Below are 24,878 nucleotides of genomic sequence, written 5' to 3'. Positions count from 1 at the left end.
CACTATCTGGTTATCCTGATTAACTATGGTAGTTGGTCTTCGTTTTCTGTATATTCCAGCAGTCTCCTTAAGCTGTTTATGTAAATTTCGGTCGTCGTGCTGTCGTTGTAAATGTTCTAGACCGATACATTGTTGCTTAAGCCATTCATTTTTTGCTATTCTTATCTTTGCTTTTATTTGCCTGTTAATGTTTTTATACATATTGCTACCATCTGGGTCATTCTTGTGTCGTCGTCATTCATCCATAAGTAATATTATTTCTTCTGTCATCCATTTTTGCTTCTTGTTCTTTGGTTTGTACCCCAAGTTGTTTTTCATGATGTGTTTACAGCACTTCTAATCGTGTTACATGTTGGTGTTAGATCTTCGGTAATGTTTGTCGTCAATATTTGAATTTGTGTGTTTATTTCATTACTTATTTCTGCTTGTATCATTGGATCTTTCAGTTTATCCAATGCTATCTGTTGATGAGTTTCAGGCTTGTTTTTGTTTTTAAATTTTCGTTGGATTGGAACCCAATAATAATAATAATGTCTTAAAATCCAAAATTTACTTTATTGAAATATTTATTAGTGGTTATGTTCTCTAATAAAAAAATTTCAAGTGTCTATCCATTTTTGGGTGGATCTCTTCTCACGCTGAAGGAAACAATTATCTAATTACTGAATTATCGAGTAATTGCTCATATTACTTTTAAAATGGGCTTAATCGAGCCTTTATCTTCGGTTAATTAAGAAATTTAGATACCCTTAATAACAGTCATTACAAAGCTATTTCGGTTTTATTTCTTCATTTTAACGATATTTTAGTAAGTATTTCGACAGTTTTAGAAAACACCATTTATCAGAGACGTTGCTTCAGGCCTACATATCCAAATTGCTTGTTTTGAACGTAGAGAAGGGAATTTAAGGTAATTTTAGATTTATTTACGGTCTCATGCATGGTTTTGGTCATAGATAAAAACAAAAACAATTTTTTATCCTAAAAAAATTTTTTAGGTTAATTTACTGTTTAATTTACAATACTGCTATTCAAAAAGGAGACAAAACAGACTTAAAACTACAGACCTATCTCACTACTCTCACAAATGTACAAACTCTTTATTAGAATAATTATAACCATAGACTAACAAATAAAATGGACAGTTATAGCCAGTTGAACAAGCAGGTTTCAGAAAAGGGTTTAGTACCATAGATCATCTCCTCACTATGAAATCATTGATAGAGAAGGCAAACGAATACAACCTAGATTTATGTTCAGCCTTTGTAGACTGTAGACTATGAAAAAGCGTTCGATAGTGTCGAGATATGGGCGATAGAAAAAGCTCTAAATAACAGCAGAATAGACTCCAGGTACAGATAAAACAGGAACTATGACAGTCGAATGGGAAAATAAAACAAATAAAACGAATCCCATAGAAATACGTAGAGGCGTAATACAAGGAGATGTAATATCCCCAAAACTCTTCACCTTAGCTCTGGAAGACGTCTTTAAAGAAATGGAATGGGAAGACATGGGTATCAACATAAACGGGAAGAATCTCAATCACCTCAGATATGACTCAGACCAAAAAGGACTAGCCACAATGCTGACTCAACTAGCACACGCATCAGAGAAGATAGGATTAAAAATGAATATGAGTAAAACCAAAATCATGACAAATACAAACGACAGAATAAATATAAATATAAAAAATGTCAATATTGAGGTTGTTGATGAATATCTGGGTCAAATAATCAAAGCAAATAAAGAGAGCCAAACAATTGAAGCTAAGAGAAGAATCCGATTAGCGTGGGCAGCATTTGGAAAGTTAAGATGGATACTAAAAAGCACAAAGATACAACAGTACCTAAAAACCCGTGTAGATGACCAGTGCATCCTTCCTGTTCTGACGTATGGGTCAGAAACATGGACATTAACAAAGGCCAACATAAACAAAATTGAAATAACTCAGCGAAAAATGGAAAGATCCATGTTGGGAATAAAACTACAAGACAGAAAATCAAACAAATGGATAAGAGAGAAAACCAAAGTAAAAAATGTAACTGAACATATAACAGGGTTAAATTGGAGATTTGCGGGCCACAATACAAACAGGAAGATAAAAGATGGAATGCTGAAATACAAAACTGGAGACCGTGGACAGGAAGAAGAGGCAAAGGAAGACCCCAGATGCGATGGAAGGACGATATTGTAAAAGCTGCAGGAATTAACTGGAAAAGCGCAGCCAAGCGCTTTTCCAGTTAGTGAAGCCAAAAATGAGCCACAAGCTCATTTTTGGTGACACGTATCTTGAAAGATAAAAAAAATTAACCAAAGAGGAATCTAAAGAACAGAGGTATTATAGATCTCTTCGGTCGGATAGCAAATGTTTGGTAACAACCCTTAATCTGAACCTTCTAAATGTGAAAGGCATACAGACCGATAAATAGTAGACATGGAAGAATCTACAATATGCATTCTACACCTGTTTTTATCTAGGTAAAAAGCTTACAAAATTTTGTATTGCAATTCTAGATTTTCGGAACTAAATCAGTGTTAGCAACCATACTATAATTACATAGTAGGTATACTATAACTAAACTCCTTTTTACTATGTATGTACTCTCACGTCTTTACAATAATCCTTAATCCACTATAATTTTCATAAACCGTATTTCGTTGTTCTTTCTTCTCATCAGGAACAATTTGGTAGTAACTTAAATTGAAAAGAAACGGTCCATTCACCTGGTAATTAGTATAACACAATATACCAATGACGACTTAAGTAAACTGCAAATCCAAGTTTGGGAGCATTCAAGTATTAGGTAACGCGATTTTTGAAGATTTTTGACCCCCCTCCCCCCAACCTGCGTTACGTAATACTTGAACGGCCCCTTTACTGGAAGCTGGAGGACGGTGTTAAGGTACGTATCCTCCGGTTGGAGGAGGTTGGTGCTCCGTGCTCAGTGTAACTGCTCAAATGGATACGGCATGCGCTCCCCTACATATGAATTGCAAACCGGTTGAACCTAAGAGGGTGAGCGCCGAGCGGCGAGCACCAACGTATCCACTATGTGGAGCTGCTACAGCGAGCACCAATGTATGGATACGTACCTTAAGGAATACCTACTTTTCTTCCGACAATGCATCTATAAATATAGATAATTTACACATTTCACATTTTCGAATTCAAAACAGATAAGATTGATATCGCGTGGAGGTCAAAATTTTGTTCCAGATTTGACTGGTGTAACAAGCAAATTTCCTCTAAAATTAGGAACGTTACTGCTCGCTACCCCAACGAATTCCTTATGACTTCAGCCTCCATCATAAGGAATTTTACATTACAGAAGATCAACACGTTGGTAACACCTCTATTTTTGTTTTTGTGTTTTTGGTGTTTTTTATTTTTCAACACAGCTAATCCATTAAAGAGAGGACTTAGCAGATGGTGTAAAAGAGTTTAGTCCGATAGATTTCATGTTGTTTATAATATGATGTAATCAATCTTTGATATCTTGCGCCCTTTGTCGTTTTTTGAAGAGTTACTTTCTTCCTTATTTCCTTTTTCTTTTTATTTAGTATCTACTCTTTCTTGTATTTCTCTAAATCTCAGATATACAATCATTCAGTAACCACGTATATGCGAAACAATTCTCATAAGCAAGCAGTTCTACTTCTGCATTGCAAACCTTCACCCGTGGTAGAGGACATCGCTTTTGATGGAATGATGGATGGACGTACATTTCGCTACCAGATAAACGTGCGTAAAATCGCCGACAACCTGCATACACACCCTGGCGTCCGCTTGGCCAGCATTCGACAGCTAATACATGTTTCAACAGAAAGAAAGAGTAATTTCGTTTAATTTACCGATTAGCCACACCTCGAGTAACTCGGCAACGAAGCCTCTCTACATATAGAAAGAAGTATCGATGGTTTAGATCACTTTCAATCTACTCGACGCCTACGGTGGAGAGAAAATCGAGGCCGCAGCATCCTACGCTAACACTAATGCAATTCATTCATGCCGTTATATGCGTTTTAAATGTGCCGATTGTGCCCTAGTGGAGACTATGGTGTGTACCATCGATATGTTATTGTCGCCGGAAGGTGCGTTTATCGAAAAATTGGTTTATTTAAAATGGTAATCACAAATCATCACCAATACGACGACAGTAAACGTAAATTAGTGCACCTGTTTCTGTGTGACAGATATACTGTATACAGTATACAGGGTGACGGTATTGAAAACTTTTCATTCCAGCCGTTCAAAAGATAGAATTCAAGCCGATGCCGCACTGCAGGAAGTTTGGTAGGATGGTGGATGGTAGATACCTGCCTGGCGACCATCCAGCTACTTATACCACGAATAACAAAACGACGGTAGCAGCAGTGGCCTCCCACTTCCATCTAACCATCCGGTGGTTCGCCAGGCGTTTATACACCCAAATCAGTCGTGTTTGATATTACATCCGGTAGCCTGGCTATGGAGGAAAGCGTAATAAGTGCTGTGTATAAAAGAGGGGAAATTTGGGGCCCAGCAGACCCACTATTTGACGAAACATGGCTTCAAATATCTGTTTTATTTATTCTTTGCAGTTGCGTTAAAAAATCCAATATTCAAGTCAGGTGAATTTAAAAAACAATTTGTACCTACGATTTTTCTCTACTTTCTGAAATGTGTAGTTAGTTAGTTTTACCTCTAATAGGACGATAAGCTAAAAAAACAAACCAAATGTAACGTAACAAATGAAACAAACGATTCCTCAGCAGTCAGTTGGATACTGACTTCTGACTTCATTTCACTCTTTCACTGCGTCCAGGATGCAGCGCCCCTCCACTATTCTCCTTTAAAATCCACAATCCAAGCGACCATCTAGCATCCTGCAGTGCGGCATCGGCTTCAAGGATTGGTGATCAGTAAAACGCAAGCACTGACAGGTCGTACGATGTGACACCTTCTAGGAACTGTTTACACTGAACACAGGTAATGGCTATTGTGTTTTGCATTTCCACTGGTGAGTTTTGTTATGTAGTGGTCAATTGTTTGTAGAATTTAAGTTTACGTACTATTATAACTATAATGTAATGTAAATCAATAACCTACAAAAAACAGTGTAAATATAGTGAGAGTGAGTATGTTTTCGTTGAACGGTGTAAACGTGTATAAGTGGTGACATTGGAAGGAAGAGAAACATTCAAAGAGTGGGTGCCGTTTACGTGATCATTCTATCTTTCAGCGACTGGACATACCTTCATTCCTGTTAATCTTTGGAGCCCTCAAGGTTCATCTTCTAACCAAGGGTAAATGTTACTCTTACAATTTTTAACAGAAGAGGGATCAACTGACACCCCATTTTTTAAGTGGTGTTTAATTTTCTCTTCAGCTATATTCCCAAAAAAAGTTTAATGGATTTAACTCCGGCTATCTGGAGGCTATTGAATAGTTCTCCTTCCGCCATCCATCTATTTGGAAACCTCTCATTTAACTACTGTCCGACGAAGTAAGCTACTCATTTAACTACTGTCAGACGAAGCCTTGGAAGGGCAATGTGGTGTTCGAATCGGGGGAGAAACTATTAACAACATCAGACTATGCAGACCACAGCGCGATCACGGCTGAAAGTATCGAAGATCTTCAATTCTTTATAGACTGAGTCACTAGAGAACGCTCCAATAACGGACTTGGCATAAATACAAGAAAGACAAAGTTACTTGTGGTTAGCAAACAAGACGTCGGCCCTATGCAACTAATTCTCAATAATGAACCTTTAACAATAGTTAACCATTTTAAATACATAGGATGTTGGATAAACGAGACACTAATTCCGGACTAATTCTTCCGGATGAAGAAATTAAAACTCGTATAGAAATTGTAAGAGGAGCATTTATGAAACTTAGATCTGTTCTGAGCAACTCTCAGCTGAATTTACGACTAAGAATCAAGTTCCTAAAATGTTATGTGTATCCTGTATTACTGTATGGATGTGAAACCTGGATCATGAAGGTTAACATGATGAACAAATTAGAAGTCTTCGAGATGTGGTCATGGTCAGAATATCTTGGGTTTAACGCGTTTCAAACAAAGAAGTCTTAAACAGAGTAGGTCAACGCGAAGGTGGCTTAATCAAGATGATAAAAAAGAGAAAACTTGAATATCTCGGGCATATAATGAGAGGTAGCAGATACATGATGCTGCAGTTAATACTCAACGGAAAAATCGACGGAAAAAGAGGAATTGGTCGGAAGAAATATTCATGGGTCCGAAACGAAATTGACCTTCGTCAATGGACTGGCTTATCAGCAGATCAACTATTACATGCCGCACGAGATCGAGAACGCACTTTGGTAACCGCGCCATCAGGGTCTCCGATGACGTAAACGGGGAGGCTTCTTTGACCTTGAGGTGTAGAAGAAGTACTAAGAATTCCAAGAATGATCAACAATAACCAGAGGGTTGTAAGAAGTGGTAGCTTATCTCTTATGTCTTAATCTCTTGTTTAGTCACGTTAGTAGGTCACGTTATGTGGCACAATAAATTTAGAGATACACTCGTGGCTCCAAAACTTGCGACAATGGTTCGGATTGTCATCTGCCGAACTATTCAGATTCTCCAAAAATAAAGTCAGAATAGCCATGTTGATTGCCGACGCCTGGAACGGACAAGGCACATGAAGAAGAATATATTCCTCCAAATTGTATTAGGATTTTCTTTACATATTTCAGCACCTTTTTTCTACTATTTTTGTCCTGAATAGATCTTCTTTCTTATCTATAATATCCCCACCTGATTTTTTATGACCCTCTCCGATATTTTGGTTCCATTTCGCTTTTTTACTTCGTAGTGTGGCACAAGCAGCTTATGTTGTTAGCTTACTGTCTCACTCACTATTAATTTGCTCCCCTGGCAATCAATATCTTCTTTTCTAGTTTACACAACAAAGATTACGATACATATATTAATATTTTGGCGGCATGTGCTTTATTAAAATCGATATTTCAAAATTCAGATAAAATTAATATTGTTAATATTTTTGACAAAAGTGTGACGTAACAACTATAAGAACCATAAAACACAGTCGATTACAGGCAACGGTTCGGAACTTCCTCAAGAGACTGGCCTTCGCGAATATCATTAATAAATATACGCAATTTAAAGTGATTTATTATGTCTAATTGAAAAATGATTTTCGTTGATGCATGCTTAAGGAATTAATTCTTAAAAACAAATTATTTAGTAATATTTTCAGGATTCACTGTGAATTTACAGTCATAATTCTAGTTTTTAAACGGATATATCTTTTACAGAAAAGTTGTTCAAAATTAAATTTCCTATTGAAGTGTCACTTTCTAAAGTCAAAATTTTTTTTAACAGAAATACATTCAAAAACAAAGCATAAAAACATGAAAAAGCGCGAATTTTCTTTTTACCCCATAACCTTTTTCCACGGAGATGTAGGTACAGTTATTGCTTTACAAAAAAACTTAGGTATATCCTTTCTTTTCAGAATGACTTTTGATAGAAGTCTTTAGGATTTATAGTATCCGAAATAGATTTTTCAAAGTTTGTCACTCACACCATTTTTGGGTAAAGTTTCTCTACTTTTTTCGCAAACATTGTTCTATAACTTTCTTCTATGCAGTTTTAGGATATGCAATGCACATTTAATAGAAATAAAAATCAATTACCTTTCAAATAGTCTGCAGTCTACTGCAGACGATTCTAGGGATAAGTTTAAGCACGATATTGTTCTTTAAAAAAAAAGAGCTAGCAACGTTTTCGGGAAAGTATTTTAAGACAGCCGATTCTTTCATGTATTGTTCCCTATGCTTCCTCGAACACCGTACCGGCCATATGGCTGTTGATACAGGTTGCGTTCATTACTGCGCAGCACACATGTACAGGCAAATACAAAATCAGGGTGATTGATTAGTGTGATAAAGCCTTATAGATCCGTTATAGTAATAAATAGTAATAAAAGTTAATAACAAAAATTGTAGATAACTTTGAGCTTCACATTACAAAATTAATTAGAATGATACAGGGTGTTCGATAACATAGTGGCAGACCAAAGTCCAAACTTTTTGTTTTTTTTTAATGAAACACCCCATATTTTATTTTATATTCGAAATGTTCTTAATTTCCCCATCACAAAAATATAAAGGTTTGTTATGTTATACAGGGTATTTACAAAGTTATAACCAATGTTCTACGAAAACCGTAATAAGTTCAGCTCCCTGTATAAATAAAAATAAGCACAACAGCAATGGTTTATTGGTGCCATATTTTTTGTCGATTGTCAAAATTTATAAAAATGGTTGATATTGCTAATTTTCTTTATATCGAATACAGGATGAGTCAAAACGCAAGTACATTATTTTCTCAGTAATTTTAAATAGAATACCTTGATTATTAATAACTTGCTCTGAAAAATGAAAATATCTCGAAAACTAACAAATTTAGGCATAGGGAATATTCTACAAAAATTAAAGTACGGTAATGATACTTTTCGATGGTGATATAAAAAAAAACAGGGTGTTCCATTTAAAATTTCTGAGAAAAGAATGTACTTGCGTTTTGACTCACCCTGTATTCGATATAAGGAAAATTAGCAATATCAACAGTTCTTAAAAATTTTCACAATCAACAAAAAAATATAGCACCAATAAACCATTGCTGTTGTGCTTATTTTTATTTATACAGGGAGCTGAACTTACGATTTTCATAAAAAATTGGTTATAACTTTGTAAAAGCCCTATATAACATAACAAACCTTTATATTTTTGTGATGGGGAAGTTAAGAGAATTTCGAATATGAAATATAAATATAGGGTGTTCCATTTAAAAAAAAACACCAGTTTGGTCTGCCACTATGTTATCGAACACCCTGTAACATTCTAACTAATTTCGTAATGTAAAGCTGAAAGTTGCCTACAATTTTTGTTATTAACTTTTATTGCTATCTATTACTATAGTGGATCTACTGAGTTTTATCACACTCATCAATCACCCTGTATATTGAATTTAAATTATTTTAGGGCGAAACATTTTATTGTCATTACTTCTAACCCACAGAAATGTCCGGCAATTATAGTTCATATTTCTAATAATGTTTACAAAGTAATGACAAAAAAATTTTTCGTCTTACAATAATTTTAAATTCGATATATTTACCTGCACAAGTGTGCTGCGCAGTAATGAACGCAACCTGTATCAGTAGCCAGATGGCCGGTACGGTGTTCTAGGAAGCATAGGGAATAATATATTAAAGAACCAGTTGTCTTAAAATACTTTTTTTTCCGACCATAAGCTCTTGGTCCATAAGTTTTCTACTTTTAACAATTTTTGTCAACTTTTACGGTTATATATGGCTATTATGCTATCAAAGTCTCCCGGACCTCATCAGAGGGCTATATAATCAGCTCTGAATGAGGTATGGGTACACTCATCTCTGATGATGAGGTCTGGGGAGACTGAAACGTTGAAGCGTTTTACATGTCTGCTCATATGGGAACAAGGAAAGACTATCTATAGAGATACTGGGGGGTAAGAATGGGGCTAAAGAAGAAGAAGCAGACACATAAAGCCTCGTTGCGGGACGGCAGCTCATTTGTTGTGCGGGAGCTAGGTCGTAGATTCGTTAGGGAGGGTGAAGGGGTGTTAAGATGACTACACTACCATAACTAAATACATAAGGGTACTTACTCTGACTAGAGGATCTTTCTACTATTTAACAAAAAGGGACGCCGTTTGAAATAAATCCTCTATTTCACCTATGGGTACTTACTGGATACTTTCTTACTTACGGGTACCAATCGGGGGGACAATCATCATTGATTCCTCTTTGGGGTTACATTGGGACAACATCTTTCCTTATTATTGGCTTCTATGCCATATTCTTTCTTTTCTCCTGAACTAAAACTTTCATACAGTTGCATTAGTTTTCTGTTAAAATTTTTCCAAAGGCTACAGAAATGAGATGATAGATACACTTTCACAAACATTTATTTAAAACTTTACGGTGGTTTTTTTTTAAACAAACAAAAAAAACTTTTAACAGGAAATGATTTTACAGGACAAAATATCTACAAATCTTTTACATTACAAAAAAAATCTTCAATTTAACATAACAAAAGAATGACAAAAGAACTTGTTGGACAGTGTATGTCAAAACAAAATTTTGACGCAGCTGTCAAAGGTCAAAGTCACTGTCATTTTAATTTACAAGTTGCATCATGAAAGCACAAACAACTATTATTTTTCAAAACTCTTTACCAACAAAAATATTTATCCATTTGGGATCCTTGCAAAATTTAAAAAAATATATCATACCATATTTAAACAAAATCCTTTATCACACGTCACAAACTACACGGAAAGGGGGTTCATCTACAAACAAGCAGGGTCATCGACCTGAGGTGGGCTTCATGGCTTCCTTTTTATTTCGGGGCAATCAACTGGATAAACATCACGGGACTGGAACTCAAAATGTCTACATCAGGACATCAATCGGGACTCGGAAGACTTCATTTAAACAGGAAATTGGACAAGATACAGGGACTTCATACCACGCCGGCGTATAGTACTGCGTCACAACTCAAACACAGTGTAAGAGCACCCAACTTCACTACGGGGTAAAAAAAAACATCGTGCCCTCACACTAGATCTTCCAGAACGACATACTATACCCTTTACCGGCGGGTAACAAAAGGCACCACGCCCTTTTGGGGTGAGTCGGCAAGCGATCTTCACGCTTGAAGAAATCAAACCGGACTGATCTGCGCTTCGGTCTGAAGCCACAGATCGGGGAAAATACGACGGAAGTACCGAGCGATTTTGATCCTTAGGGATGCTTAGTTGACAAGAACTCAACTTTCAGTTCAAGATTTGTTCTAGAAAGTTCATCTACGCATTAGAACTGTACTTTTGTCAACACTTCTTACAAATTCTGTTTTTGCGTCTCAAATAAACAGGAATCTTGTAACACATTGAAATGTTGCTGCAATACTTCATGGCTGTATACAGGGTCGGCTTGGGATCTTATAATGATATTGAACTTCACAAAATAAATTAAAAAAATAGACATTCTTTTTGGGAATTGGGATATTAAATTAATGTTGGAGTTTTTTCAAACGTTACAAAGCCTCCGCGCAAAAGAGAAACCTGGATAAGATTATCCAGTTTTCGATAACAAACAGAAAAAAATCCAACATGGACATCTTAGGTGTGACAGGACAACAATATCAAAATATTTAGATAATGGCTAGTGGGGATTAAACAAAACAAAAAAGTCGTTAGGGATTGGGCTAGCGTGCCATCAATCGCCAGACTCTTTAAAGTCGAGTAGACTTAAATGTTTCTTGACTCTACAAAGAACTGTAGGTGACAAGAGTTTCTGTGCCTTGGGAAAGAAACTAAACTTGTGCCCTGTGTGGACCTCGCTGACATCCACAGCAGTAACACAAGTGACATACCAGGGTAGACACAGCCTTGTCACCTCGTTGCCTAACCGCGAGCGGTTCACAAAAACTAAAAAGTTGATGTTTGACAGATAAACATCTGCCCAAACTCTGCTAACACCTAGCGAGTTTCACGGGACATTTCGGCAACGGTTCTGCAAAACGAGGATTTAGACAATCCAGTCTAAACACCTCAGTGAGACAAAATCTCACCAACAACTTACTTCAACAACTCATTCAAACAAGACAGGGCTAGACAAAGGGGTATATGACAACAACAAGGGCTAAAATCAAAACAAGACTAACAAGGGGGAGGGGGTATGTGTGACAACAACAAAAGACCAAAAAGACTAGTATACTGGGTTCAAACAGGATATCAAACTTTTTAAACAAGACTAAGGGAAATGAACGCAACATATGATATAGAGAACACTACATCATTACGTTTTCAATCAACAGTCCAATCCAGGACATAAGAACCTTTCATGAACGTTCACTAGACAACTCTCTCATTTTCAAATCACAAGCTGGGGAAAGACTTCATTTTCAAAACAGGGCTACACTTCACTTTTCGAAACAGGGGATAGACTTCATTTTTCAAGACAGGGGGGTTGGGCTTTACTTTTCAAAACTGGGGATAGACTTACTTTTCAAAACTGGGGGCATTTCATTTCTCAAGACTGGGGGTGGACTTTATTTTTAAAACGGGGGGCTACTTTTTCAAAACAGGGGATGAAAGCAACACGCAAGGGGAAGACCAAAGGGACATTGGAAAGTATGACAGTTCTGACGAACAACCGCTTCCATTTATCGACCGAAAGCAAGCTTCACCTGTACTCAACGCGGCCAGATCCTAACCTCACCAGCCTTGTCACAGCTTCTGCTCTTGGCCTACTTTCAATCAACAAAGAGAAGAGAGGTCAACTAACTATTCGCCAAAAAAAATCAAACCCCAGCACGGACACGGGCTAACAGACAACACAGGCTAATAGACAACACGGGCTAATAGACAACACGGGCTAATAGACAACACGGGCTAATAGACAACACGGGACAACAGACAATGGGCTCTAAAACTTCCAGACAAAACAGGGATAGACAAACAAACAGACAACAACATACTTTTTGACTTCTAGATATACTCAGGGGCTTACAAACACAAACAATATTGAAATTTGGTTCCTATATGAGCTCACACGGGATAAGACATTTCTTGCTCCGACTACTAATGAAAGTGTTCACAGATAGCTGAACAACACTTTCTTCATCACGAGTATTACACTTGTGACATGTCAGATACAAAAAGACATACTTCATTCACGGGGGGACTTCAACTACTTCACTGGGGGGAAACTTCAACTACTACTTCACGGGCTCTTTTTAACTAACCTCTGGCATCCTTTTGACACCTACAAAGATAGATTAGTCAAAAAAAAAAAAACAAGGGGCAACACAGACAAGGGGGGGGCTTTTTCAGGGGCTAACTTCTACACTTCAAGACAGTTATTCTCAAACAGTGTCGACAGAGAACGCTATCTTCAAATCTAAAAGTGACAGCTTTTCTCCTGGCTGCTTGAAAAAAACACAGAAGTGGGGGGCCTCTCCACGGTTTCCCTCTTCACTTCTTCACGGGGTGACTTCTACAAGGGGTAACTTCTCTCACACAGACTATACGGGACTAAACTCATACACGGACCATACCAACAACATTACACATCTACTCAAATGACCAAATCAATAATCACAAAAAACGGTTATTCTGTAAAAAACTGTTGATCTATAGGAATACATGCAAAAAATACAACATACTGTTATACTTCATAATTGGATTCAATATTCAAAATATTTAACGTTACTTTTAATCAAAATTTTCAAAAAAATTTTACGTTACTTTTTTATTCAACTGTTTGTCTATATATTTCATCAATACTTTCAAAAAAATCAATTCAATGCTTTCATCATGGGTACAATATCAATACAATACAGTTAGTACGCTACAATAACATACAATTCTGTTCTACGATACATACAATACAATACAATACCAGTATACATATGGGGTTACAAGTTAAATACACTATGATGTATGAAATGGTACATGCCTATACAATCAACAGCACGACCAAATCAACATCACAACAAAATGTGTACATACTTACACCTCTTTGGAAAAATTATTAACTTTTGCAACAAAAACTACAAAAATGGGCTCTTTCATGGGGACTAACAGACTGAAACAGTTTCGGGGGCACTAAAAGACATGAAACAGTTTCGGGGGGGCAAGACAAGAGGAATCTGGGCTAAACTACATGGGAAGACTGGGGCGATATTTACTCGGGTCAAACTTCAGGGTGTACGTTACAAATGTAACACTAAGTGGGGGGTGGCTAAAGACATTGGGGACTAGTAGATAGGCTAACTACTAGTTGAACATGTCTACAAGCTAGACTTGTAACAATGGGCATACAAAACATGACACGAGTCGAGCTTCCATGTTATCGGAAACACCTGCACCACAAACTGAGATCGGCTACCCAAGACGGGCACTGCCTAACAGTTGTAGTACAAATGAGACCGAAAGGAGGCTAAAGGGATATGGTAGTGGGCACATGCTAATGGGGTCAGGGGGTAGAAATAACACGCCCCACGTTGTCGGGGCCAGTTGAAGCATTCAACTGGACAAGACAACTACTGGATACTGAAGGAGGCAGAAAAATGAATCGGCCTCACACGTTGGGCGACATTTGATGCATTTTTAAGCCCCACGTTGGGCGCCATTTGAAGCGTTTTACATGTCTGCTCATATGGGAACAAGGAAAGACTATCTATAGAGATACTGGGGGGTAAGAATGGGGCTAAAGAAGAAGAAGCAGACACATAAAGCCTCGTTGCGGGACGGCAGCTCATTTGTTGTGCGGGAGCTAGGTCGTAGATTCGTTAGGGAGGGTGAAGGGGTGTTAAGATGACTACACTACCATAACTAAATACATAAGGGTACTTACTCTGACTAGAGGATCTTTCTACTATTTAACAAAAAGGGACGCCGTTTGAAATAAATCCTCTATTTCACCTATGGGTACTTACTGGATACTTTCTTACTTACGGGTACCAATCGGGGGGACAATCATCATTGATTCCTCTTTGGGGTTACATTGGGACAACATCTTTCCTTATTATTGGCTTCTATGCCATATTCTTTCTTTTCTCCTGAACTAAAACTTTCATACAGTTGCATTAGTTTTCTGTTAAAATTTTTCCAAAGGCTACAGAAATGAGATGATAGATACACTTTCACAAACATTTATTTAAAACTTTACGGTGGTTTTTTTTTAAACAAACAAAAAAAACTTTTAACAGGAAATGATTTTACAGGACAAAATATCTACAAATCTTTTACATTACAAAAAAAATCTTCAATTTAACATAACAAAAGAATGACAAAAGAACTTGTTGGACAGTGTATGTCAAAACAAAATTTTGACGCAGCTGTCAAAGGTCAAAGTCACTGTCATTTTAATTTACAAGTTGCATCATGAAAGCACAAACAACTATTATTTTTCAAAACTCTTTACCAACAAAAATATTTATCCATTTGGGATCCTTGCAAAATTTAAAAAAATATATCATACCATATTTAAACAAAATCCTTTATCACACGTCACAAACTACACGGAAAGGGGGTTCATCTACAAACAAGCAGGGTCATCGACCTGAGGTGGGCTTCATGGCTTCCTTTTTATTTCGGGGCAATCAACTGGATAAACATCACGGGACTGGAACTCAAAATGTCTACATCAGGACATCAATCGGGACTCGGAAGACTTCATTTAAACAGGAAATTGGACAAGATACAGGGACTTCATACCACGCCGGCGTATAGTACTGCGTCACAACTCAAACACAGTGTAAGAGCACCCAACTTCACTACGGGGTAAAAAAAAACATCGTGCCCTCACACTAGATCTTCCAGAACGACATACTATACCCTTTACCGGCGGGTAACAAAAGGCACCACGCCCTTTTGGGGTGAGTCGGCAAGCGATCTTCACGCTTGAAGAAATCAAACCGGACTGATCTGCGCTTCGGTCTGAAGCCACAGATCGGGGAAAATACGACGGAAGTACCGAGCGATTTTGATCCTTAGGGATGCTTAGTTGACAAGAACTCAACTTTCAGTTCAAGATTTGTTCTAGAAAGTTCATCTACGCATTAGAACTGTACTTTTGTCAACACTTCTTACAAATTCTGTTTTTGCGTCTCAAATAAACAGGAATCTTGTAACACATTGAAATGTTGCTGCAATACTTCATGGCTGTATACAGGGTCGGCTTGGGATCTTATAATGATATTGAACTTCACAAAATAAATTAAAAAAATAGACATTCTTTTTGGGAATTGGGATATTAAATTAATGTTGGAGTTTTTTCAAACGTTACAACGTACATAAGGGAATGACTGATCATCTCCGAACCGAAATGAAATATAAGCTATCTTTCATTTTCTCATTTTACTCATAGTGTGAGTACATGGAACCAACTTTCGTTAGCATTTTTCCTAGACGGATAGACGGAATGTGACTGCATATTGTAGAATCCCTTTCGTCTCCTTTATTCGTCGCCTGCTTGCTTTGTTTTAAAAGGCAGAAGTTGTAAAAGGCAGATATTAAGGATGCACCCAGAAATTTCGAATTATTTTTATAATTCCGCATAAATCCGTTTGGTTTCATTTGGATTTAGAGCTAATAATATAGCCACTCTGATGAGATCTGCTGTGAATATGAAACGTAATCTGAATTTCAAAAATAATTAACTTGGATTGTGAACACCTCTTTCTTCTTTGCTAACTTAGTTAATTATGGGCTCGCACTCACATGTTAACAAAATAGTTAGGAACAGTTAAATCTAAAACAATTTATATTAATGTTCAAATTACATCTTCGGAAATGCAGTTGTCTTATCATGAGAAACAGAAAACATCTCATACAGAGTTTAAGTATATCTTACATTTTCACAACTGCGCTGAACCGTTGTGATATATAATCTTCTGTGACAGACAGAATAATATAGCAATAGCGTAATGCTAAGTAAAGGCCCAACCTATAGAATAGTTAGACCATAAATCAATTACCATCGTGGAAAACAATGCGGCGTGGATTCTAACCATCTCGAAGACTTTCCGCCAAACAATTCTATCATTTATCAATAAATATTTCAATAATCGTGTCGTATTGTGTTACATAGTTTCTTCGTGGCGTGAGACGAGAAGAGAATGTATCGATGGTTGATCCCCACTAGTTTTTTTCGTTTGTTTGTTGTGGAAAATACATATCACGCACGAAAAAATGATCACTCATGTAACGGTTTTATAAATACAGTAAACTTGCTTTAATCTTTAATCCGGCTTGGTCGACACTTGAAACATGCGGGATTGTCAAATATTCAGGATTATAGAATGAATATAATTAATTAATAAATAAAAACTGAACATGGACTGACAGAAGAAATAGGCAGGGATATAGCCTCCGTCCGAATCTCTTTAAAATTATCATGGACAAGATAATAAGCAATGGTGGCATAAAATGAAGATGACCTCTAGCGCCTACTGTATACACAGATTCAGTATAACAGCACACAAGTTAAACATGTTAATATCCCACTAAAAGACAGTAAATAGTTATAGCCAAGAACCCCAGAACCCACGCCCCCCCCCCCCAAAAGATGTAAACTAATGATTAACGGACACATAATAGAACAAATCATGAATTAAAAAACCATACAGAAGTAAAAACTTCTTTTGTATATTGGTATAAAAAGTTTTATTAAAAAACATAAAAGTCCTCCAAAAGGATTTGCAAAACGTTTTCAATCTGAATCAGATCATCCTCAGTGCCTAGAACGAAATATTTCCACGTTAAAATGAATGCAAAAGGTTAAAATTGTGACTAGGTTAAAGAAAAATGTGGCAATACTTACGTTCTGCTTCGTAAAAGAAACTAGCAACTTTTTGAAAAAGGTTACATCGATATTAATGGTTTACATAATAAATAAGTGGTATTTGTAGCGACTCCAAGTCGATGTTACAAGATGAAATGTGTTAGGAGTGCTCAAAGGGCAACATGGTTCCCTGCTCGTTAAGAACTTGTGGTTCTTGCCAGTTCAATGGACACAGGCCAACAAAAGTGAAGGAGATGACAATCCAATTATCAGACCGAAGTGACATGACAAGATAGGTAGTCAATTTTTGGTTATGAATTTCAAATTATTATTGTTGTTTAAAAATTTTTTTGGATTATATATTAGTAACTGTATAAAATTGAAATTTAAATTATAATAATTAGATTTTATTGTAAAAGTATATAAGGCAACTCTCTACTCTCTGTTACAGAAAGAACTGTTGTTAGTGTTAGGTAGATAAAATGATAGTCAGTGACGTCATCGGTGTTTAATTTTGAGAAAGAAGGCAAACATTTTTATTTAGTTTGAAAGAAAAGAAAATTAGTTATATGTGCACCACCTATATAGGTACCAAGATAAGGTGTATATTAATGTTGTAAAAATAGCTAGGTGATGTTGGTTGCCTATGTATATGGTTGTAATGGTTATTGACAAATTGAAAATATTATAATTTAATTGGTCGTCTGAATTAGAGAACTAAAAACTAGAAAAGATAATGGAGCAAACAGACCGATGTGAAAGTAATGTATATTATTGTGAAGCTTCCCACATAGGCGAGACGATTGTTTAACAAAATCAAGTTGAGAACGAGTGATGGTGGTTGCCTGATATTATAGGTTGAAATTAAAATTGTTTAATTAAAATTACAGAAAAAATATTAGTTATTTAATGATAATTACCTAAAAGATGTTGTCAGAAAAATTTTTTAAAAAATTTAAAATTTTATAATTATGATTTAAAAGAATCCAGTCAAAGATGGAATAACCTGAATGATAATATCAGAAATGCAAAATGAATTATGTGTCAAACAATTGTTATTATTAAACTGAATGGATGAAGTTAATGAGTTATAACATAAGAGGCAACCATTGGAATTAGTTAGGGTGTGAGTGTATATTGGAATGATATTTATATAATACAGGCTAAAAGTTGGGGTTATTGTCAATATGAGGCAAAGATCTTGATGGAATAATTCATTGGATGGGTTAACTGAAAATTTGAAATTTTATAGTCGGTAATGGAAAACAGGTTGATATATTGTTGAGAGAAAATTAAAGAATAGTGTTGCCAAATAGAAAAAAGAAGAAGAACAACCAGATCAAGAAATGCATGGGGAACCGGAAACATCATGAATTGGTGTATTCCTTGTAGGCTACCTTGATATAAGGCTCTTGGAGAGAATGAAAAATAAATGGAGGTGCAGACACAACAACGACAATCGCTTTATGAACAATGTGTTCTAGGAAAGACCAGATGGGGGAAGGACTGTAGGACCTAGAAAAAGGTGGAAAGATGCAGTCAAAGAAGATCTAGAGAAAATGGGAGTGCGACAATGGGAATTAGTGGCACAAGACCAACAAACATGGAAGGCAATAGTAAACGCGGCAAAGACTCACGAAGAGTTGTATTGCTGATGATCATGATTGTAGACTATCTGCGAATTTGGTAGCTGGTCATTCTAAGACGATGTGGTTGATTGTTCAGCAGCGCTGTATTTGTCACATGCTGGACTAGCATTAATACCCCATTGGTTCAGTGATTTGTTACAAATTCTATGAATAACCATTCACGACGAGGAAGAGAAAAGCAGTCTGGTTTAATTGTGGGGTTCTATATCTGGGGTTAGAATTTCTGGAGAAAAGATGTGTAGTGAAATCAGCCAAAGTAGTAAGTCTAGTGGAAAGATGTCTGAATCTTAATCTTAGCTGCCTTTGGTATAGTTCAGAGATGTTTGTATTTATTGGCAGTGCTAAGTTTCTCTTTCTCTTCTTTTATCCTTCTCCATAGTTCTGCGTTAGTTATTTTATCAGGCCAGTCTATTTATTCCGTCTTCTTATAGTTTAGTTAATTTTAGCTTTTTCGATTTTATTTTACGATGTAAACTCATATCAGACCATTCTTAAAGTTTGGGTAAATTATTTTCAAGAAATCTCTTAAAAGATTAAAATACATTCATTCTTACCCATATTTCTGGGTAACATTTATCATAATCCTGTTTAGAAAGTAGGTATTCGAAAAGTTTTGCGAGTGAAGCGATATTTTCAGCTTCTGAGAAGGACAGTGATGACGATTAGTTAATTACGTTTTTTCCAAAGTGAAATTTTGTAGGACAGATATAGACATTTTTTGTTTTCCACCACCAGGGGATTTATGGTCGAGAGCCGTTTTGTAATTTTATTTTAGTAGTACAGTAAAACCTCCGTTAACCGAACTAATTGCGGGGAAGGCCGTTTTGGATAACAAGAATTTCGATTAAAAATAACATTGTTTTTTGAACTCTTCTTGTTCAAATTACATAGTATTCTTAGTCAAAGACAGTGTTAAAAAATGAGGTGATTTCGTAATGTTTTCTAATATGTAAATACACAATAAAGCAATAATATTAAGGAAAATGAACATGTTTAAAGTGTGTATTAAAGAAATCTTCTATTTTCTTTTACGTTTTCCCCTGACAACGAAGTTTTGCAGTCGTTTCGGTTAAAAAGGTTTCGGTTAACAGAGGTTTTGCTGTATTCAGTAGCAAGCGAAAATTAGATCTGTAAACACGTATAGCAATCAATAAAGAGTTGATTAATTAATCACTTTTCTATCGAAAGGTGTCGTCGCGTTTTATTTTAATTTGCTAAAGTAATATTTTATAGCAACCTATACTCACGGTAAACTAATCGTGAATCAAACAATATCTTTAGGATTTTCCTCGACGATTTATGTATAAATATAGATAGATCGATATACTCATAGGAAAATGTGTTAATGATTATTTCATAAACTACTCTAATACCTGTCATCATTAAGAAGTTACGCAATATTTATCAACACTTACAAGAACAATATTTTCTCTCCGCAGTCCTCGCAGCTAATAAAAATTGTCTGGCTTACCTGTAAAGAAAACGAAAATATAAATTAATCATTCAAATATACACTTCTGAAAATCATATTAGTCCTGTCGCCAGGGGGGGTACAACGGCCTCGTTAATTCAGATGGACTTACCCAAGTTTTTTTATGTATTTTGACCCGTAGAACACGAATTTTTTGGGTAACAGTTGATCCGGATGTCGATAAGATTGTTATAGACCAAGAACTTGAGGAATCAAATAACAGCGATTTTTGGCAAAACAAAACAATATTTTCTATTTTTTGGGTCATTTTAAGCAAAAAATATTTCTACAAGTTTTTTAGTAGGATGCACAGTTTTCGAGATAAACGCGGTTGAACTTTCAAAAAATCGAAAAACTGCAATTTTTAAACCCGAATAACTTTTGATTAAAAAATAAAATAGCAATTCTGCTTAGCGCCTTTGAAAGTTCAAGTCAAATTATGTCGGTTTTGATTATTTGCATTGCTAAAAATTTATTGTGTTATTGTTAAACAAAGCTACAAACAACTAGTGCGTGAGTGATGTTTCTATGATTTCTCATTTAAAATCGAACGAGTAGGTAGAATAGGTACTAGTGCAATCAAGACTATTTCTACGTTACATGCGTTAAAACGCATGTAAAAGCACGGGAAACCCTACGTGTTTATAGCTTTGTTAAACAATAAAAAAATAAATTTTTACCAATGCAAATAATCAAAACCGATATAATTTGACTTAAACTTTCAAATGCGGTAAGCAGACTTGCTATTTTATTTTTTAATCAAAAGTTATTCGGGTTCAAAAATTGCAATTTTTCGATTTTTTTAAAGTTCAACCGCGTTTATCTCGACAACTGTGCATCCTACGAAAAAACTTGTAGAAATATTTTTTACTTAAAATGGCCCAAAAAATACAAAATATTGTTTTGTTTTGCCAAAAATTGCTGTTATTTGATTCCTCAAGTTCTTGGTCTATAACAATCTTATCGACATCCGGATCAACTGTTACCCAAAAAATTCGTGTTCTACGGGTCAAAATACATAAAAAAAACTTGGGTAAGTCCATCTGAATTAACGAGGCCGTTGTACCCCCCCTGGCGACAGGACTATATATACAAGCATAATGGACACTTTTTTTGGACGATCATTATAAATCTACGTTTAATGAAGCCCACGTTTCCGAAAAGAAGCTGGGACCTATATATCTCAGAGTTCATTCACTCTAATAAGTTTTTATAGTCCTGGATGCAGGGGCGGGTTGGGATAGACGTATTCATTTAAAAATGTACTTCCATACGAGGGTGTTCCAATAACTACGTAGTCTAATAATGAAAACGTATGTTTTTAACGACAAAAACAAATTAGGCCAGGGTACTGGAGTGTTTTTTCGACAAGTAATACCTATAAACCTATAGGAACAAATTGTAACTATTTCCTGCGTAGGATCTGGCGGCCATTTTTATTTATAAACAACTGTCAAAAATGTTGTTCTGAAGCTATTTTCTTGTGGCATTTTTACAATTTTAACTATTTAGAATGGGAAATAAGCCACAATATTATTAAAAAATGATTTTTATTATTAACGTTTCGACGCCCAAATCGGGTGCCGTTGTCAAAATACAAAATACTATTAATAGAAACAAAAATGTTGTTGCTTAGTAAAAAAATTCTTCTAATAATTTATTTAATTTGACTCATTTATATCGGCAATTCAGATACATATGATACATTTTAAAGTAGAAGACTTTAAAATGATATTGCCAATATTTATGAGTTGCGTTCCTGGGACGACTTTACTGAAAGATAGTTCATTCGATTACATGAAATCAACCCAAACTCAAGAATATCCTTCACAAAAAAAACATCATAGCATGTGATCTGTCTTTAAAAAGACAACCACATGCAACGGTGACATTAAAATTCTCGCGTTAGAGATCTCATAGTAAATCACAAGGGAAAACCAGGAAAAACCTCGTGATACTATCCCGACATCGTAAGTATTTGGTCTTACATTTAATTTACTCTCAAAATTAATACCAAATTCTGACTTTACTATAATTTTGTTTAAATTATAAATAATATCAATAATACATGGGTATATAAGTAATACTAAAATATAAAATATGTACTAACTCGACTATTGACTTACTAATTGTGGTATTTTCTTTCTATTGACTTCCTCTTTCAGTATGGGTATCCACATCCTACTGCATTCCACCGAGGAATTTGCGACACAATTGGTTTCGTTTAGCATAATTAGAGCCGCTTCTTTGATTTTTCTCTTTTTACTATCTGTTTCTTTCAGGACTATACTTGAATCTCTCCACTGAACTCTATGTTCATTATCCCATGCGTGTTGACATATTTGAGATCTATCAAATTCTCTATTTTTAATATAAGATTGATGTTCACTTATTCTAACGTTTAATGGTCTTGATGTTTCACCTATATAAAACTGTTCGCATTCACAAGGTATTTTATAAATACAATTCTTTGTCCTTTCTTGTTCATTGTTAGGTTTAGTTTTAGATAGAATAGATCTCAATGTGTTGGTTGTTTTGAATGTTGTTGAAATGTTGAATTTATTTCCTATTGTTTTAAGTTTCTCGGATAGTCCTTTTATGTATGGTATTGATATTTTCCTCGTATAATTTCTTGTGAATGTTGTAGGATCCCGTTCTATGTTGTTCTGTTCCATTCGGTCCAATCTTGACAATTCCTTATTTATAAACGATAAAGGATAATCATTTTTTAATAAAACAGATGTTAAGAATTGTTTTTCTTCTAAAAAGGAATTTTCGTTAGAACAAGTAATTTTGGCTCTATCATATAAGGATTTTATGATTCCCTTTTTAACGTTGATGTTGTGATTTGATTTGTAATTGAGATATCTGTTGGTATGTGTTGGTTTTCTATACACTTGAGTCTATATATATATATATATATATATATATATATATATATATATATATATATATATATATATATATATATATATATATACTATATACATTCCTGAATATTATAAACGATCAAGAAGAGACAATAAAATTTACAATGGAAAAGGAATATAATAACACCCTGCCTTTCCTCGATGTTTTAGTCTTAAAGAAGGATACTGGATATGAGACTCAAGTGTATAGAAAACCAACACATACCAACAGATATCTCAATTACAAATCAAATCACAACATCAACGTTAAAAAGGGAATCATAAAATCCTTATATGATAGAGCCAAAATTACTTGTTCTAACGAAAATTCCTTTTTAGAAGAAAAACAATTCTTAACATCTGTTTTATTAAAAAATGATTATCCTTTATCGTTTATAAATAAGGAATTGTCAAGATTGGACCGAATGGAACAGAACAACATAGAACGGGATCCTACAACATTCACAAGAAATTATACGAGGAAAATATCAATACCATACATAAAAGGACTATCCGAGAAACTTAAAACAATAGGAAATAAATTCAACATTTCAACAACATTCAAAACAACCAACACATTGAGATCTATTCTATCTAAAACTAAACCTAACAATGAACAAGAAAGGACAAAGAATTGTATTTATAAAATACCTTGTGAATGCGAACAGTTTTATATAGGTGAAACATCAAGACCATTAAACGTTAGAATAAGTGAACATCAATCTTATATTAAAAATAGAGAATTTGATAGATCTCAAATATGTCAACACGCATGGGATAATGAACATAGAGTTCAGTGGAGAGATTCAAGTATAGTCCTGAAAGAAACAGATAGTAAAAAGAGAAAAATCAAAGAAGCGGCTCTAATTATGCTAAACGAAACCAATTGTGTCGCAAATTCCTCGGTGGAATGCAGTAGGATGTGGATACCCATACTGAAAGAGGAAGTCAATAGAAAGAAAATACCACAATTAGTAAGTCAATAGTCGAGTTAGTACATATTTTATATTTTAGTATTACTTATATACCCATGTATTATTGATATTATTTATAATTTAAACAAAATTATAGTAAAGTCAGAATTTGGTATTAATTTTGAGAGTAAATTAAATGTAAGACCAAATACTTACGATGTCGGGATAGTATCACGAGGTTTTTCCTGGTTTTCCCTTGTGATTTACTATGAGATCTCTAACGCGAGAATTTTAATGTCACCGTTGCATGTGGTTGTCTTTTTAAAGACAGATCACATGCTATGATGTTTTTTTTGTGAAGGATATTCTTGAGTTTGGGTTGATTTCATGTAATCGAATGAACTATCTTTCAGTAAAGTCGTCCCAGGAACGCAACTCATAAATATTGGCAATATCATTTTAAAGTCTTCTACTTTAAAATGTATCATATGTATCTGAATTGCCGATATAAATGAGTCAAATTAAATAAATTATTAGAAGAATTTTTTTACTAAGCA

At 35.2% G+C, this 24,878-nt stretch overlaps 1 protein-coding gene and 1 long non-coding RNA gene across 3 annotated transcripts in view; both read right to left on the bottom strand.

Annotated features, from left to right (window-relative positions):
* LOC126884778 (uncharacterized) overlaps nucleotides 1–10,312 on the bottom strand; it is a 92,034-nt gene extending 81,722 nt beyond the window's left edge. The window contains exon 1 of the long non-coding RNA XR_007698150.1: nucleotides 9,692–10,312. This is a non-coding gene — a long non-coding RNA (uncharacterized LOC126884778). The remainder of the gene's footprint in view (nucleotides 1–9,691) is intronic.
* Nucleotides 1–24,878, bottom strand: part of LOC126884774 (protein held out wings) — a 383,705-nt gene that overhangs the window by 233,023 nt on the left and 125,804 nt on the right. The gene's annotated exons all lie outside the window — the stretch shown is intronic.

This window comes from Diabrotica virgifera, chromosome 5, assembly GCF_917563875.1.
Source record: "Diabrotica virgifera virgifera chromosome 5, PGI_DIABVI_V3a".
NCBI lineage: Eukaryota > Metazoa > Arthropoda > Insecta > Coleoptera > Chrysomelidae > Diabrotica > Diabrotica virgifera.
Note: the sequence above shows the minus strand (reverse complement) of the source record. Positions and strands in the feature narration are given on the sequence as shown.